Source organism: Morus notabilis, unplaced genomic scaffold, assembly GCF_000414095.1.
Source record: "Morus notabilis unplaced genomic scaffold, ASM41409v2 Scaffold938, whole genome shotgun sequence".
Classification (NCBI taxonomy): Eukaryota; Viridiplantae; Streptophyta; class Magnoliopsida; order Rosales; family Moraceae; genus Morus; species Morus notabilis.
In genome coordinates this window covers 44,810-65,530 of record NW_010358420.1, presented here as the reverse complement: position 1 = coordinate 65,530, position 20,721 = coordinate 44,810, and the positions used below count along the sequence as shown (strand labels likewise).

Sequence of the window (20,721 nt, the reverse complement as noted above, 5' to 3'; positions counted from 1 at the left end):
AGTACTACATTGCTTGTGATTATAAAAGAATGATTATATAAAACAAATATTATGTTGGATAAACAACTTGTTTATGATGTATGATTTCAATTAAATATAGTAAAGTAGATATGTTAAAAATGTGATGGATTTGAAATGTTAAATGTCTATTAATATATAAATATATAATTCAAAATACTAATAAACACGACAAATTAAGGTATTAAATATAGAAAATTACAGTTGATATATGATATAAGCTGAAAATAAATTTCATAAATGTGGATGTTATGTATGGACAAATATGGTAGATATAGGATGTCGGCCATATGAAGTATATGGTAAAAACGAGATGTAGAATGTGGACAAACATGATAGATATTGAATGTGGTATGCGAACAATTAATATTAAATGTAGTTGACAAATTGAGTAGGGTTACAATAAATGTTATTGACAAGTTTAATTGGCTAATATAGTAAATGTAGAATACAAACAATAACATTTATATTTTTGATAAATTTAATTATTTCAATTGATAATGTAAACCTTTCCCAATCAAATATAAAATATTTACTTAATCAAATATCAAAAATTACCTTTCAATTTCATTATTTGTTTCCTCACGAATTACGTATTCATCACGTCTATATACAGACCAATTGAAAGAATGCAATACAAAAGAACTATTAATCCTTTTAAATTTTTGAGGTGATCTGGTATAGACTTTATTATTGATGTTCATGTAATAATGTGTAGTTATCGAATTAGGTTTTCTAATTTGAATGTAATCCGTTTGAATAAAGAAATAGAACAAAGAGAAAGATTTAACTTATTTGATTCTTGGTGCATTGTTTTCCCATATGTAAACAATGATTCCCTCATAAGTAATAGCGTGTAACCCTATAACAAATAATATAGCTTATAACTAGTGTAAAATATATCTTTTTTTACCGTGATAATTGGTTTAAAAGAAACAAAAAGGAAGAGAAAAAAAAGATTAGGTTAAGTAGATAACGTTATCTGACGTCACAGGTCTCGTTTTTTTAATACTTATATAAATCATAAAATTATATCATCATTTCCTTAAAAACATAACAATAAAGCATTTTATAACTTTTTCTTAATATCAATAACTTTAAAGTGACACATCATTTAATTTTAAGAATATATACTGCAAATTTAAAATTACAAATATGAAAATGTAAATTCTTATAAATGTTTCCTGTAATACCTAATTAAAGATAATTTAACTACTTAGTTACCTATAATGATAGGTCTTTTTATTAACGTTATGTGCAAAAGCTAAAGTATTATATAGCTTGTGATTATAAAAGAATCATTATATAAAACAAATATTATGTTAGATAAACAACTTGTTTAGGATGTATGATTTCAATTAAATATAGTAAAGTAGTTATGTTAAAAAGGTGATGGATTTGAAATGTTGAATGTCTATTAATATATAAATGTATAATTTAAAATACAGATAAACACGACAAATTGAGGTATTAAATATAGAAAATTACAGTTGATATATGATATAAGATGAAAACAAATTTCATAAATGTGGATGTTATGTATGGACAAATATGGTAGATATAGGATGTCGGCCATATAAAGTATATGGTAAAAATGGGATGTAGAATGTGGAAAAACATGATAGATACCAAATGTGGTATGCGAACAATTAATATTAAGTGTGGTTGACAAATTGAGTAGGGTTACAATAAATGTGATTGACAAGTTTAATTGGCTAATATAGTAAATGTAGAATACAAACAATAACATTTATATTTTTGATAAGTTTAATTTTTTCAATTGACAATGTAAACCTTTCCCAATCAAATATAAAATATTTACTTAATCAAATATCAACAATTACCTTTCAATTTCATTATTTTTTTCTCACGAATTACGTATTCATCACGTCTATATACAGACCGATTGAAAGAATGCAATACAAAAGAACTATTAATCCTTTTAAATTTTTAAGGTGATCTGGTATAGGCTTTATTATTGATGTTCATGTAATAATGTGTAGTTATCGAATTAGTTTTTCTAATTTGAATGTAATCCGTTTGAATAAAGAAATAGAACAAAGAGAAAGATTTAACTTATTTGATTCTTGGTGCATTGTTTTCCCATATGTAAGCAATGGTTCCCTCATAAGTAATAGCGTGTAACCCTATAACAAATAATATAGCTTATAACTAGTGTAAAATATATCTTTTTTTACTGTGATAATTGGTTTAAAAGAAATAAAAAGGAAGAGAAAATATCTGATGTCACAGGTCTCATTTTTCTAATACTTAAATAAATCATAAAATTATATCATCATTTCCTTAAAAACATAACAATAAAGCATTTTATAACTTTTTTTAATATCAATAGCTTTAAATTGACACATCATTTAATTTTAAGAATATATACTGCAAATTTAAAATTACAAATATGAAAATGTAAATTCTTATAAATGTTTCCTGTAATACCTAATTAAAGATAATTTAACTAATTAGTTACCTATAATGATAGGTCTTTTTATTAACGTTATGTGCAAAAGCTAAAGTATTACATAGCTTGTGATTATAAAAGAATCATTATATAAAACAAATATTATGTTAGATAAACAACTTGTTTAGGATGTATGATTTCAATAAAAAATATTGTAAAGTAGATATGTTAAAAAGGTGATGGATTTGAAATATTGAATGTCTATTAATATATAAATGTATAATTCAAAATACAGATAAACACGACAAGTTGAGGTATTAAATATAGAAAATTACAGTTGATATATGATATAAGATGAAAACAAATTTCATAAATGTGGATGTTATGTATGGACAAATATGGTAGATATAGGATGTCGGCCATATAAAGTATATGGTAAAAACGAGATGTAGAATGTGGACAAACATGATAGATACCAAATGTGGTATGCGAACAATTAAAATTAAATGTGGTTGACAAATTGAGTAGGGTTACAATAAATGTGATTGACAAGTTTAATTGGCTAATATAATAAATGTAGAATACAAACAATAACATTTATATTTTTGATAAATTTAATTTTTTCAATTGATAATGTAAACCTTTCCGAATAAAATATAAAATATTTACTTAATCAAATATCAACAATGACCTTTTAATTTCATTATTTTTTTTCACGAATTACGTATTCATCACGTTGATGTTCATGTAATAATGTGTAGTTGTCGAATTAAGTTTTCTAATTTGAATGTAATCCGTTTGAATAAAGAAATAGACATAGAGAAAGATTTAACTTATTTGATTCTTGGTGCATTATTTTTTCATATGTAAGTAATGATTCCCTCATAAGTAACAATGTGTAACCCTATAACAAATAATATAGCTTATAACTAGTGTAAAATATGGCTTTTCTACCGCGATGATTGGTTTAAAAGAAACGAAAAGGAAGAGAGAAAAATATTAGGTTAAGTAGATAATGCGATCTGACGTCACAGGTCTCGTTTATTTTTTTTACACATCAGTTCTTATAAGTTAGACAAGTTATTTGCATTGGTACTATGAGTCACATTTTCCATTGTTCTTATTGATTTTTTATTACCAATAATCTAAAAAGATTATTTTGAAAATTAAATCGTGATACACATGCGTTTTAAAAGATATATTGTGTGCTTGTGTATGCTGTATGCCTACGTATTAAACCATAGACACCATCAGTTGCCATGTCATTTAACTCGCAAAATCATTTTTAAAAAAATATATATCACATCATATATTTTAGATTTTTTATGAACTAATGATTTTATGATAATTGTTCTCAAAATCTAGTATTATTATACACTTAAATTTTGATGAATGCTCTCATATTTTGATGATTTACGAACCTTAAATTCTTTATAATGTGTACAAAACTCAAAAAAAATTTATAAATTTCGTGTCATTCTTAAATTTATTGGTTTATTTCGTGTTATGGGTCATTTTCATAACATTAAATGCATATGTTATCACGTTAAGTATCAACACTCACTTTTATTTTTTTTCAAAAATTTTATTTATTTCCAATATGCTTGTCATGTCTATATAAAGACCACCATATACAATGCAAGAGAATATAGAAGTAAGAATGGAAACTCATCGAAGTCTCTCTCTCTTACTACTCTTTCTGTCCTATTTGTTGGCATGCAGTGTTGGTAACCTTGATGATATCGATCTAAGTCGGAAAGATTTTCCACCTGACTTCATATTTGGAGCAGCATCGAGTTCTTATCAGGTATATATATGCATCGAATTATAGTTATTGATGTTATTTTATATAGTTTATACCACCTATTATAAGTGGTATTATTATGTTTAATTTGTTTTTCTATTAAAAGTATGAAGGAGCGGTGGATTTTGGAGGAAGAAAACCCAGTATATGGGATACCTTCACTGCGAATCATCCAGGTTTGATACAAATTTGCACTCTTTTGTTTCTCACGTACAATAGCATATAGTTATGGCTCTAACGTTTCTGTCCTTTCTCATGAATTTAACAGAAAAAATAGCAGACGGAAGCTCTGGAGAAAAAGCAGAAGAATTCTTTTTTCTATATGACGTTAACAAAGTGCTTGACTTGCTAACTCTCACATAAAAAAAAATATTGTTTCAACCTCATTTTTTATTTTTAAAAAGAAAATATATTAAACATCGCGCGCAGAATTGTGTAAGACATTTCCTGCATATATAAGTACGTAATACTTTTTGTTAATATAGTATGTACATTATTTTCTATATTCTTTCAAAATTTCTCCGTTATATATATACATGTACAATATATATATATATATGTATATATGTATACCTATGAAAAAAATTAAATAAACTTTTGTCTATGTGGGATTTGCAAATATACCCTGACGATCTATATTTTAATAATTCAAGATGCTTTTTTATTATTTTTTTGCTAGTCTCAAAATACTTAAATTTGTTCCAGAGTGACATCAACCGACTGAGAGAAACGGGTTTCGACTCCTTTAGATTCTCTATCTCTTGGTCTAGAATATTGCCGAGTAAGTTTTATTTAACACAGGATTAGCAAATATGTATTTATGTTTTCTTGGGTAAGTATCAATTTTTTCTCTCAAAACAATGAAGCTTAATTTTGATTTTAGATGGACATGGACCAGCGAATCACGATGGTGTCAAATTTTACAAAATGCTCATAGAAACGCTCATAAACAATGGTTAATTTCATAACTTCTTATTTATCCATTAAGTATTCAACCTATTTAAGTATTCTCATTCTTAATACTAGTTTGATTTCCTTTGATAATTTACTTTTACTTGAACTTTTTTTATAAGTAGGCATCGAACCAATAGTGACTTTATTTCAATGGGATCTGCCTCAAGCCCTAGAAGATACATATGGTGGATTTTTGAGCCCGAAGTTTGTGTAAGAAATCATGTATATACATATATAGATATATAGCAGAATTTATGTACAGATCAAAGCATTAATTAAGAAATTACATTATGCCAATTATTTAATAAATTTTTATTATTTTATAGGGACGATTATCTAGGTTATGCATATTTTTGCTTCGATACGTTCGGCGATAAAGTGAAAAAGTGGATTACCTTTAATGAGCCAATTATTTTTACTACCAATGGGGTATGAACTTGGTACTTTCGCACCTGGTCGATGTTCTGATTACGATGGAAACTGCACTAGTGGGAACTCAGCAACAGAACCTTATATCGTAGTTCACCACTTAATTCTCGCTCATGCGAAAGCAGTAGACATATATAGAAAGGAATTCCAGGTGAGTAGTATGTGTTATGTATATATGTATATATATGTGTGTCATATAATTAAAACCAAATGTATTCGTTTCAAACAGATTAATATTGTTCAAAGAAAAGATTATCATATATAAGTAAATAATAACACGCGTATTTGTATATATAATATTAGAAAATAACAATTTAATATTAATCTTGTATATCCCTTTCAGGAGAGACAAAAGGGAAGCATAGGAATAGCAATACAATCTTTATGGGTCGTGCCAAAATTTCGTACTCCTGAATCTTCTTTGGCCGCCTATAGAGCCCTAGACTTCACGCTTGGATGGTGAGATTCATCTAACATATATTTACATATTATTGATCTTCCAAAAAATAATTTGTTCTGGAAATGATGTCTAAATAGTTCATTTTTCTAATGACTTTCAGAGGCTCAACATAGAATTAGTACAAAATTATAAAAGTCACATACTCAAGTGATTATTGCTGATTGATTAATGTATGTATATACCATGACTCATTCAGGGTTTTGCACGCAATTACGTTTGGAGACTACCCGGAAATCATGAGATCTTTGGTTGGATGCCGATTGCCTAAATTTACTGAAGAAGAATCAAAACTGATAAAAGGGTCATATGATTTCTTAGGTCTAAATTATTATACTGCAAGGTATGCGGAGGATTCAAATGTCTCACCATGCGTTATAAATCAAGGTCCCAATGGTGACAGTCGTGTTAATCTAACAGGTACAGTTTATTGTCTCTAGACCTATTAAATTTGGATTCATTAGTAATCAATTAATCTTTTTAATGTTCACCTAATGAAATGATACAGCTTCGAAAGATGGTGTACCTATTGGACAACCGGTACTTTCTTTCTTTCCATTTATCTTTTGTTGTTGTTGTTGTTGTTGTTGTTGTGTATGATCGACTTGTTAGCTTAAACTATATAAGCAACATCACGAAAATTTATTCTGATTCTAAGTGTACAAAATTCCAACTTACAATTGATGATGTAGATTGATGGGACGTGGATGTTCGTTTATCCACAAGGAATTGAAGAATTGGTGTTGTACATAAAAGAAAATTACAAAAATCCTCCTATTTACATCACTGAGAATGGTAAATTAAAATTAATTCTTCAAATTTTTTTTTGTTTCTTCTTTGTTCTCTTTTAAAAAAAAAAATCATAATATGATAAAATCGAAGGACTAATTTATGTGAATTTATTTAAAAGAATTGATATACTGGTCTTTATCAAAATTGATTATAAATATGGTTTTATTGTTATTGCAGGAGTTCCTGATCCCATCGAAAGTACTACTCTCAACGACGCTGGAAGAATAGATTACTATCGTCGTCATTTACAACATCTTTTAAAGGCTATTAAGTAAGCGCAATATTTGCACTCTTATTTTGTTACAGAAAAATTTAAATATATAGTTGTACTTTATCCAAACAGAATATATATATATATATATATATTATATGGAATTTAGCTTACTTTTAGTTGGAGAAAAATTTAAATACATAGTGCTACTTTATCAAAACAGAATATATATATATATATTAGAAGGAAGCTCACCTTTAGTTATACCTTGAGAGAAACAACCTCAAAGAGTATGTTCATCAAGAATAAATTATAGAAAAATTCACAATTGATTATCTTTTTTTTTTTTTTTTTTTTTTTTTTTTTTTTTTTTTTTTCATTTTTCTATTTTTTCAATTGTCATTATTTTATTGCAATATTGTAATCGTATCATAGTAAGAAATCTGAGTTCAAATCATTATAATTGTAGTCTCGAAATTGTTATCATGTTTTAGTCCTTTAATTTATGTCGACCTTATAATAAAATATCCAACTATTACCTACCAATTAATTATTTTTATAAAAGTATACTACATAACAAAATTCTTAAGATAGATTTGAAGTTTAGTAAAACTTTCGGAATTTTTAAAAAATAACAAAAATGACATATTAGTAATTATCACACAGATATCACATTGTATGTTATAAGTACTACACAGTAACTATATGTAATTATATAATTACAAAAAATGTATAATTAAACATTTGGGAGAAGTACTAGTAAACTAATTTATGAGACTACACATGCTAATAATGCCCTTTGGGTAAACAAGCAAATTTGGACATTATTAGTTTAATTTTTATTATCATTAAATATCTTAATTTAATTACCTCTAGAACTATATTGGCTAAACAACCATTGCTTTAGGTAACAAGTATTAAGAATTACTAACACCCAAGTTTTTGGCAGGGCTGGAGCCAACATGAAGGGATTCTATATTTGGACACTTCTTGATGACTTTGAATGGAATTCCGGTTACACTTATAAATTTGGCATCTACCAAATTGATCGTGAAAATCACTTAGTAAGAATCCCCAAAGAATCTGTTCGTTGGTTTAGTCTATTCCTCATCAAACCCATTCCCGGACTCAAGAATCGTAAAGTGCCAACTTCTTCATTGCTCTCTACAGCCTAATTAAATCAAGAAATATATGATCTTATTATAAGAATAATGCTAGATCACAAACTCTAATCTCAATTTCTTTTTACCAACTTATGAGACAAGTGAGCTGTTATCCTTTTATTAGTAATTATTCAAAAGATTATCACGTCAATTAATAATATGTAACTACATCTACCAATTGAAAGATGAAAATTCTATGTCACGTAAATTTGTGGAAAATAGTTGAAATTGGAGTTGGTGTCCGTAGCCCTACTTTATAAAACATATAATATATATATATATCTTTAAATAAGTGCTGATGAGAGCGATGAAGAAGAAATGTATTTATTATGTGATCATAAAGCTCCTTCGAGTTTCGTATGTGAGAATAATATTATCTATTATGCTGTGTACTGTTGTGTGAGACTTTATATTATAAGGAAATAAAATGCCTTCACTGGCTTGTTTATTATAACTAAGTTCATTTCATTCACGTCTTCTTTAATTTCATTTCAATCTCTGATTTAATCCGGACCTAAGAACTGTGAAGATGGATTAATTAATGTTGCCTGTAATTTTCATAGACTTCTTCCAAACCCAATATTACTTGCATAATATTCTATAGGGAATAGTTATGGTGACGTCACTACTGAAAACACAATTCCTAAATGACCCTTTATAATAGAGAAAATTGTTAAACTTACTCTTAAAGTGAATGAGTTCTGATTTTTACACTTACTCCTAATAAATATCCTTTTAACTACAGTTATTTACTCAAAAAGATATTGATTAAGAAATAAGAATTAAAAATCTAGACACTCTAAACAATATTTGTGTCCTTTCTCCTTTATAATATGCAAACTAATTTAATTCTATCGTACCATTATCCTAATCTCAACTCATTATTTCTTTACCTCAATGGAAGGTAATTCTAAAAACTATGAAGACTACAGAAACAAGTCTTATAGGTTTGTATAAAAAAAAAATAAAAAACAATTAAAAAAAAGAAAAAAAAAGAAAAATTAGTGAAGAAGACAGAAAAGGAAATTACTTTTTGTTAAGTTGTATGTGCCTAGTTATATACTGGACACTGAAATTTCCTCGTCCTTTTGTCCACCCACCCACAGAGACAATTAGCATACACAACCAAAAGGAAAAAAAAAAAAAAGACCTTATTTTTTCAAACTTAACTGTAAAAGTGTGGTAGTGTATGTAAATTCGTACTTTAATTTATTTTTATTTTTCATTCAACACACTACTCATATCGTGACGCATAAACCCTTACAGAGCAATTTCAAACTAGCCTTAAAATATCCATACCCTATCTAAATATCGCGTAATATTAATTATTCCACGTGTAAGGATTAATGTTATGATCATACCCAAAAACACAATAATTGCCTCTTCCCTAATGAGAGGCTTTGAAAACTTTAAACACCATAAATAGAAGGGATAAAGTTTAACTTCTCCCCAATAAAGAACGAAGTAGCAATTCATAAGTAACACTCATGAAAATCGATCGTGCCAATATAATGAAATAAAGCAAAAAAGAAAAGTTGTTCAAATGGATTAGTGTGAGAAATGAATGCGCCTAATTATGTAGAAGTGTGAAATTGCCTCTTGCCGTGCCTTGTTATAGTCCCCACAATAACAATAACAACTCATGAAGGCTTATAGATGAGACCCAATTTCAGTAAGATATAAGGAAGCATCATTTTCTTACAAATGTGTGGGAGCATATTATTATTATGTCACTCATCATCGTTTCAATGGCTGTTCGGTTCAGAATAGACAGTTTCCAGCGAAGTCCCAACCAGAACGGAGCTTTCAATTTTTGAAATCCAGCGTCGGGAAAGAACCAATATGAACACAATCCACCAGCATCTGGTCATGTTAGTTAGAAACCCTCTAGTCAAAATCCCGTGAGAAATACGAAAAAGAGTATATTTATACCACACAGTAATTGGCAATATACAAAATCTGTAACAAGAAAATCTTATTGAATCCTTAACGCTGACGAGCAAAATTTTAGCGTAAATAATATCTGGGCCCAATATATCCGCAACGTGATTTCCTTCTCTGTAAATAAAAATAATTACATTAAAAAATAGAATTTCATAATATTCATTTTAATATAGAATAAAGATTCTATAATAAAAACGGAAACACATGTGCACTCACCATGCTATCCCGATAGCTGCACTAGTCGCATATGAGTACTAACAAACTTGACACATCCCATATGTAAATATTGATTGTTGTTACGTAGCTTAATTTTTATAAGTAGGCATCGAATCGATAGTGACTTTATTTTATTGGGATCTACCTTAAGCCCTAGAAGATGAATATGGTGGATTCTGAGCCCGAAGTTTGTGTAAGACATCATATATATACACACATATATATAGCAGAATCTATGTACAGATCAAAGCATTACAGAAGAAACTACATTATGCCAATTATTTAATAAACTTTTATTATTTTATAGGGATGATTATCAATGATACATAAGCATTAGTGGGAACTCAGCAACAGAACCTTATATTGTAGTTCACCACTTAATTCTCGCTCATGCGAAAGCAGTAGACACATATAGAAAGGAATTCAAGGTGAGTTGTATGTGTTATGTATATATCTATATATATGTGTCATATAATTAAAACCAAATGTATTCGTTTCAAACAGATCAATATTGTTCAAAGAAAAGATTATCATATATATATAAGTAAATAATAACACGCGTATTTGTATATATAATTTTAGAAAATAACAATTTAATATTAATCTTGTATATCCCTTTCAGGAGAGACAAAAGGGAAGCATAGGAATAACAATACAATCTTTATGGGTCGTGCCAAAATTCCGTACTCCTGAATCTTCTTTGGCCGCCTATAGAGCCCTAGACTTCACGCTTGGATGGTGAGATTCATCTAACATATATATGTTACATATTATTGATCTTCCAAAAAATAATTTGTTCTAGCAATGATGTCTAAATAGTTCATTTTTCTAATGACTTCCTGAGCCTCAACATAAAATTAGTACAAAATTATAAAAGTGACATACTCAATTGATTATTGCTGATTGATTATTGTATGTCATTACAACAAATAGGGTTATAAACGATGATAAAAAACCGTCACAAAAAATATAAAGTCATTGTAAATATATTTTTTGTGACAATATGTGGTCGTAAACATGTAGCCGCAATTGATTGGTCGCAAAAATAATTTTTACGATGACATAGCGCCGTCGCAATTTCATTTGCGACCACAATGGTCACAAATGAGTCGCTGTAATTGTTTCGTCGGTTGCTTCGTTAAGATGACATGGTCGTCGCAAATAATATAGAATTTTATGGCATGCCATGAACTTTTTTGCAACGACAATATGTCGTCGCTAATAAATATAATTTCTGTTTTTTTTTTTTTGCTTCTCGCAAATAACGTTTTAATTTTTTATTTATTTTTTCTCATTTTAATAATTAATGTTGTTTATTACTATATATTTAAATCTAATATTAAATATAATTAATGAAATTATAATAATAATAAAGAATTAATTAAAAGAAATATAAATTAAATAAAATTGGGTTAGTATTAATAATATAAAAATATATAATAGAATGTAATTATAAAATGTCCAAAAGTATAAATTATTACAGTAATAAAAATCTACTCTCTTAAGTTAGTAGCGTCATTGTCATCATCGTCGTTATCATCGGAACGATTTAGAGGCAGAGGACCTGGAGGGACATACGGCTCGGGACGAGTAACTGATGGGAACTGAATGTTGGGGTACATTTGAGCCATCAAATCCTGTATTATTCTGAAGCTCTCATACATCAGAAGGTTTTGCTGGTAACTCCATTGCAAGTATTCTTCTACATGTGGGTCCATACGTGTCATAGAAGATGTTCCTGATCGTGAGCCAGATGATGAAGCATCCCCTCGATAAACTCTTTGTGGGAGTGTGCGACCCACTCCAGTCTTGTGTCCTCTGTGGATTCTGAGAACCCGCTCCATAACACCCTCCTCATTAACCACAGGTGATGCAGATGATCCAGAAGTACTAGACTGCATCTAGATCTGCGTTCTCCTTTCCCCCTCCATCTAATGCTACAAATATTATAAGAAAAAACATTTAAATGCATCATCTAATTTTAATAAGAAAATATAATTAAGCATTATGAGTTTACTTACAAAAGTCTGCTCAGCTTGGGGATTAACCCAAGTATCCCCATGACTATGCATGTGCCCCCAGTTATCTATGGTTGACATCGGCTGTTGGGTCCTTGTATTGGCATGTATAGTAATTTCAATGTATATGAATATAGTATAATCGATTATCAAACTAACATTTACATTGAATAAATTATTAGAAAATACTAACTTTCTTCTCGCAATGTTGGGAGTACGATAGCCGACCATCAAAGTTTGACCACTTTTGGTTGCTACGATTATGTTTATTTATTTCTGACTTTTTCTGTTTATGATTAAATTCAATGTTAGTTAAGTTAACAATTTTTATATATAATAAAACAACAATATATAAAAGATTTACATTTACCTAAAAATTATCGGACATGAATTTATCGCAGCAACGACCCCAGTAATCTCGATTCCTGAGATTTTTCATGGGGTTGGCCCTAACTACACTCTTTTTTCGGCCCACCAATATCTTTAAAATAGTCATGGAGGTCACTCTTCCAATCCTTATAGCATTTTGAAGCCTCCCTGTCGACCACAGACCTGATGATACCGTAATCGCGGTCATAATCAAGGTTTAACCAATCCTGAAATACAATATAATCATGTTAAATGATTTTATTATATTTAAATTTAGATTAAATCAATAAACAATGAAGTTGAATAATTTATACCAGTAGGTGCTGCTCAATCTCTCTCTTATGCTGGATATCCACATCCTTCCAGGCATCATGAAAAGGCTCACAGACATCCCTAACATGAATTCCTACAGCACTATCGACCAGGTGCCGTACTTTCCAATTGCCTTCCAAGTACCTCTACGTTCCTCAAATGTGGGGGTGATCTTTCCATCCTTCTCCACTTTAGATGCGATCTCATGACCCTTAGCCTTCCCTCGACCTCGACATCGTCGATGTACGACATCCTGTGCTATAAAATGAAATTTAATTAAATTACTATACTTATTTAGTGATCATATAATATTGATGTAATAAATTTAACAAATTTATAATTACGTTCGAACATACCAGACTCACAGTGTGATGGCAACCTATAAGAATTGGGTGGAGGCTAAACTGCCCCTAAAGAGCCATCATATGTAGCGACTGGGCGAGACATGAATGTCTGTTAACAAATTATCATAAACGTTAATATCTTATTTAAGTATATGAAGAATCAACTTAAATAATTCTTGTGTTATGAAAATAAAAATAATGAGGAAAACTATAATCGCAATACATAATTTATATTCATCATCACTGTTAATGTCTTGAACGTCGCCACCCTCATTTATGTCATTACATCGTCAGAATTGTACATGTCTTCTTCAACGTAGTCTCCTAAGATTACATCATCCTCTACCAGTGTATCGAGGTCATTATCCCCAATAGGAGAATTATCTTTTAAAATTGCATTCAGTATTGTAATTTACACGTTGTGTCACTCATCCCATGACGCCCCTTTTCTGTAGAAATTTTGGAAGCATCTCCCTCCAGTTCTCTTAAGCGTGCTATCAAATTCACACTTGGAGAACAAAGGATAATGTACCAAAACATCTACCAAAGATGTGAGTGAAATTGAACGATAAACAAGCAAATTACAGTACCAAACTGTCTAAACAGGACAATTCAAGCATCAGTTACTATGTACCGATCCTTGAACGGGACTAAGGTTAATTCCTGCATGCACGTGCCAAATGCAAATAAAAAAGCCGTACCTGCGTACGTCTTTTTTTTTTTTTGTGACAATCCAATCAAACATAACAATTTAGATATCAACGAATTATGATTTTATAAAACTTTATCAAATTTTATGAAAATTAACACAAATGATTTTGTAATATTTTTTATTATTATCATAATAATAATTAAAACTTTTTTTCATTTATTAAATTTGTTCATATATTTTTTTCTTTCATTTATAACATTTTTTTCAAATTGTTTATAAATTTTTAAACTGAATAAATCATTTTTACAATAATATAATAATTAATTACTTTATTTACATTTTTAACGTTTAATTTTCAAACTTATTAATTATTAATTATCATTTAATAATTAAACATTTCACTATTTTTTACTTTTTATTAATTCTTAACATTTTGATCTAAATTTTTTTATCAACAACATAATCATTATCACATCAACATTATCATACAAATTTCAATCTAATTACCACATATTTCAATTTCAATTTCAATTTCAATTCTCATTCTAAAGTGTACAAAATTCTAACTTACAATTGATGATGTAGATTAATGGAACGTGGATGTTCGTTTATCCGCAAGGAATTGAGGAATCGGTGTTGTACATTAAAGAAAATTACAACAATCCTCCTATTTAAATTACCGAGAATGGTAAATTTAATTAATTCTTCAAATTTTTTTGTTCTTTTCTTAAAATCGTAAAATGATAAAATAGAAGGACTAATTTATGTGTGTTTATTTAAAATAATTGATATACTGTTCTTTAACAAAATTGATTATAAATATGGTTTTATTGTTATTTCAGGAATTCCTGAACTCATTGACAGTATTACTCTCAACGACGCTGGAAGAATAGATTACTGTCTTCGTCATCTACAACATCTCTTAGAGTCTACTAAGTAAGCGCAATATTTGCACTTTTATTTTGTTACAGAAAAATTTAAATAGATAGTTCTACTTTATCAAAACAGAATATATATATATATATATATATATTATAAGGAATTTAGCTCACTTTTAGTTATAGAAAATTTTAAATACACAGTATTACTTTATCAAAACAGAATATATATATATATATATATGTATTTATGTATATATTAGAAGGAAGCTCACTTTTAGCTATACCTTAGAGAAACAACCTCAAAGAGTATGTCCATCAAGAATAAATTTTAGAACAATTCACAATTGATTATTTTTTCTTTTCATTTCTACATTTTTTTAATTGCCATTATTTTATTGCAAAATTTACATGGTATAATTCTGAGATCAAATCATTGTAATTGTAGTCTCGAAATTGTTATCATGTTTTAGTACTTTAATTTATGTCGATCTTATAATAAAATATCCAAGTATTACCTGCCAATTAATTATTTTATAAAATTATAGTATATAACAAAATTCTGAAGATAGAAGTGAAGTTTTGTAAAACTTTCAGAATTTTTTAAAAATAGCAAAAATGAAATATTAGTAATTATCACACTGATATCACATGGTATGGTATAACTACAGAGTAACTATATGTAATTACATAATTACAAAAAAATGTTTGTAATTATATAATTACAAAAAAATGTAAAAACATTATTAGCTCATCTCCTAAACGTTAATTAAACATTTGGAAGAAGTACTACTAAACTAATTTATGAGACTACGCATGCTAATAATGCCCTTTGGGTAAGCAAACATATTTGGACATTAATTTATTTTTTATTATCATTAAATATCTTAATTTAATTACTTCTAGGACTATATTGGCTAAACAATCATTGCTTTATGTAACAAGTATTAAGAAGTACTAACACCCAAGTTTTTGGCAGGGCTGGAGCCAACGTGAAGGGATTCTATATTTGAACACTTCTTGATGACTTTGAATGGAATTCCGGTTACACTAATAAATTTGGCATCTACCAAATTGATCGTGAAAATCACTTAGCATGAATCCCCAAAGAATATGTTCGTTGGTTTCGTCAAAACCTCAAACCCATTCCCAGACTCGAGAATCGTAAAGTGCCAACCTCTTCATTGCTCTCTACAGCCTAATTAAATCAAGAAATATATATCATCTTTGAAAGGTCTGTTTTTTATGCAAGTGTTATACAGAGTCTTATAACACTATTTTTAACACTGATATTTTGTTGAATGTTTCGGATTTAGGAACTAGTAAATAATTGTGCAGAAAAAGTAATGCAGAGAATAATAGTGCAGAAACATAAATAACACCAGGAATCGGATCACAGTTCAATACGCACACATACATCTGCGGGACAATGCTTAAATAATGAACAATCCACTAAATTTCAAATAATTGCAGACACTAATCAGACTTGTATACCCAAAAACTCACTCATTAACGTTTTTGCTGCATGTCAAATCTTCTTAATAGCCTCCACTTTATTTGCTTTTTAGGTGGTATATATAAAAAAGTCTATATTGGACTCCTTTATCAAATCAGCTCCATAATTTGCTCAATATAAATCCCACTGAGATAGCTCTTCCCGCAAAAACTAATTATTCACGTAGCACCACAATTTTCGTTCACGCACACACCTCACTTCACGTACACATACATTCACATATATACCGGATGAATATATATATATATCTCCACGTGACAAGCTCATCACATACTTTTGTTTCCATTTCTACCACCTCATCAAATATATTACTATATCCTTGATGCATAAAATCTCCTAAATCTTCTTCGAAATTTCCTTCTAAAAACTGATTTTCATCAACAAAAACATTCCAAATTCGGAGAAATCAAGCAACCAAAATAATCTCTGCTCTTCTCTATAAACGCCAGTTACCAAAAGTACATGTTTTTAAATTTTTACAACCAATACTAACAAATTGCCAACTAAAATCCTAACAATCTTATTATAAGAATAATGCTAGAATACAAACTCTAATCTCAATTTTTTTTGTACCAACTTATAAGACCTGTTATTCTTATATTGATAATTATTTAAAAGATTATCACGTCAATTAATAATAAGTAACTACATCTACCCAAAGTGAATAGTTATGGTCACATCGGTATTGAAAACACAATTCCTAAATGACCCCTTATAATAGAGAAAATTGTCGAACTTATCCTTAGAGTGAATGAGTTTAATTTTTACACTCACTTTTAATAAATATCCTTTTAATTAATACAGTTATTTGACTCAAAAAAAATATTGATAAGGAAATAAAGTTTTAACTCTATCAGGATGAATTTTTGTGTCCTTTCTCCTTTATCATATGCAGACTAATCTAATTCTGTCGTACCATTATCCTGATCTCAACTCATTATTTCTTTACCTTAATTGGAGGTAATTCTAAAAACTATGAATACTACAGAAAAGTCTTATAGGTTTGTATACCAAAAAAACAAAACAAAACAAAAAAAATAGTGAAGAAGACAGAAAACGAAATTACTTTTTGTTAAGTTGTATGCGCCTAATTATATAGTCGACACTGAATTTGCCTCGTCATTTTGTCTACCCACCCACAGAAACAATTATTATACACAACCAAGAAAAAAAAAAAAAAAAACAATCTTTCACACTTAACTGAAAAAGTGTGGTAGTGCATGTAAATTCATACTTTAATTTATTTTTATTTTTTAATCAACATACTACTCATATCGTGACGCATGTGCATGTAAATTCATACTTTAATTTATTTTTATTTTTTAATCAACATACCACTCATATCGTAACGCATAGAATCTTTTAAACCTTTTAGAGTAATTCCAAACTAGCCTTAAAATACACGTACCTTATCTAAATATCGCGTAATATTAATTATTCTGCGTGTAAGGATTGTTATGATCATGCCCAAAAACACAATAATTGCCTCTTCCCTAATGAGACGTTTTGAAAACTACAAACACGATATATAGAAGGGATAAAGTTTAACTTCTCCCCAGTGAAGAAAGAAAAAAAAATAGAAAGAACGAAGTAACAATTCATGAGTAACACTCATGAAAATCGATCGTGTAAATAAATGGAAATAAATAAATAAATAAAAAAGTTGTTCGAATGGATTAGTGTGAGAAATGAATGCACCTAATTATGTAGAAGTGTGAAATTGCCTCTTGCCGTGCCTCATTATCGTCCCCACAGCACAGAGACAAGCATGCAAAAACACAATTAACAACTCATAAAAGCTTCTACATGAGACCCAATTTCAGTAAGATATAAGGAAACATGATTTTCTTACAAATGTGTTGGAGCACATTATTATGTCACTCATCATCGTTTCAATGGCCTCGTTCGTTTCAGAATGGACAGTTTCCAGAGAAGTCCCAACCAGAACCGAGATTGTCGGTTTTCAATTTTTCGAAACCGCAACCAAAGCGTGGGGAATGAAGAACCAATATGAACACATTCCACCAGCATCTGATCATGTTAGTTAGAAACCCTCTAGTCAAATGTGTTGGAGCACATTATTATGTCAAAATCCCGTGAGAAATACGAAAGAGTATTTGCTATGTACAAAATTTGTAACAAGAAAATCCTATTGAGTCCTTAACAATTGGGCTGAGGAACAAAAATTTAGCGCATTGAACCACCATTCTTCATCGTCCAAATGAACATGTGAGGCCAGTATATCCGCAACATGATTTCCTTCTCTGTAAATAAAAATAAATTAATTAAAAAATAGAATTACATCATATTCATATAATAAATACGGAAACACATGTGCGGGCACCATGCTATCCCAATAGGTACTGCACTAGGGGCCTATGGATTTCTAACAAATATTGATTGCTGTTACGTAGCTTAATGTGCAATCACTCTTCTACCATCACTCTTAAATTTACATTTAAAAAAAATATATATTTGTATTTAATATGATAATAAATAAAATAAGTTTTTTAATCTTACTCTTCGTACTATTTAATAAATTTATTGGAACTCTTGTAGCAAAAAAATAATACTTAATTTTTTAAAATCACGGTATATTTTCTAACATAAGTCATAGTATATTTTAATTTTTTTTTTAAAACATCACATTTCAACAATTTTTTTTTTGAGACCATAGATATTTTATATATTACATTACTTAATTGGAATTCATAAATTTATTAAGATTTAATCCTTTTAAGAATATGCATATTATCAAAATACCCCTAGAATATGTATTAAGAGTCAGTAATTTCTTCCGTTAGAAACCTTAACAAAAGGAAGTTTTTGTTAACAATTCATACTTCAAAACAAACGGATACTATGTTTTGAATATAGAAAAAAAAGTGTTATTAGAGTCAAAGTTTAGGGAAATTTTTATAACTAATCCTCATATATCACATCATGTTATTTTATGAAAGTTCACATTAAATATTTTAAATCTGAATCAACATCATTTTTAAAAGATTTATTAATCTTACCCGATAAAAAGAAAGCTTCATAGCTGTATGTACTCTATGTCACTCTTACAATCTATGTGGTTACAATTTGAAGAACTAAGAAACAGATCTATGGTAGCTTTAGAGATGGGAGGTGAAGCATGATGAATTAGAAGAAGGGAAGCTCGATTTTGAACAACATAAGTGAGAGTAAAAAAGATAGGGGCGATAGTTAAAGCTGATGATGAAAAAGAGAAGACGAGACTTAATATATTACCAATCATTTGGTAGTGGAATTCTTTTTTTTTTTTTCTTTCCTTTTCTAGTTCATATGGTGCCTTCAAGGTTAATATAGCTTACCAAAATAGGTTTGTTTTACTTAGAAATCCATTTTTTCAAATAAGGAAATAGGACAGGTCAACTAGGTTATAATTGATGGAGTATTTTCACTGGTTTCTTATGAATTTTAGGGTCATATTCAGTTTAACTTTCAAATTTTAAAAATTCTCACTTTCAGTACTGAATTATATATTAGTCACCTTAACCCAATCTATTAGAATTTATGTTAAAAACATATTAAAAAAAGAAGGCAATGCGATCATAACTTCTAATAAAAAAAAAACACATAATCACACTTAATTGCATATCTTTCTTAGTTTGGTTTTAACATATTTTCACCAAAACGGTACTAATTCAAAAATTCAAATAGTAAAATGAGAGTTTTAAAGTATGAAGAAAAACTGAAAATAATCCTAAAATTGAGAGAACAATTGTGAGATTAACCCATAATTGAATCTCAAGCCTCTAAAGAACAATTTATCACCAATTTTGCTAGTAAGGATCGTCAACATGTTGCACCCATATGACAAGTTTGGTTCGACAATTTTTGAAACGTTATATTTGAGTTATATTCTTCGAACAAGCTTAGTGATAAAACATTGTTGGGTCCACCCGTCTCTCATCTTGTTTCTGACATAGGATTCTCAATATTGTCTACGTAGTGTTGCCATAAGAAATACGTAGAAAAGGCAGAAAAAAAATGACATCTCACATTGTTAAGGCTTTATGGCATTATTCTCAATTATATGTACATGTTTCTGTTAATAGTTCTACTACACGAGAGTAATGGATACGTATATATCGACCTGAACATCAACATTCACTTTTTTAATTTTATAAAAACTTTTTATTTATTTCTGGTCGTGCCTATATAAAGACCACTTGAGAGAATGCAAGGCAACGAAGAATTAAGA

At 28.9% G+C, this 20,721-nt stretch overlaps 1 pseudogene; it reads left to right on the top strand.

The window, feature by feature from the left end:
* Positions 1 to 4,091: 4,091 nt before the first annotated feature.
* On the top strand, positions 4,092 to 8,253 carry LOC21412609 (annotated as a pseudogene).
* Positions 8,254 to 20,721: the final 12,468 nt, after the last annotated feature.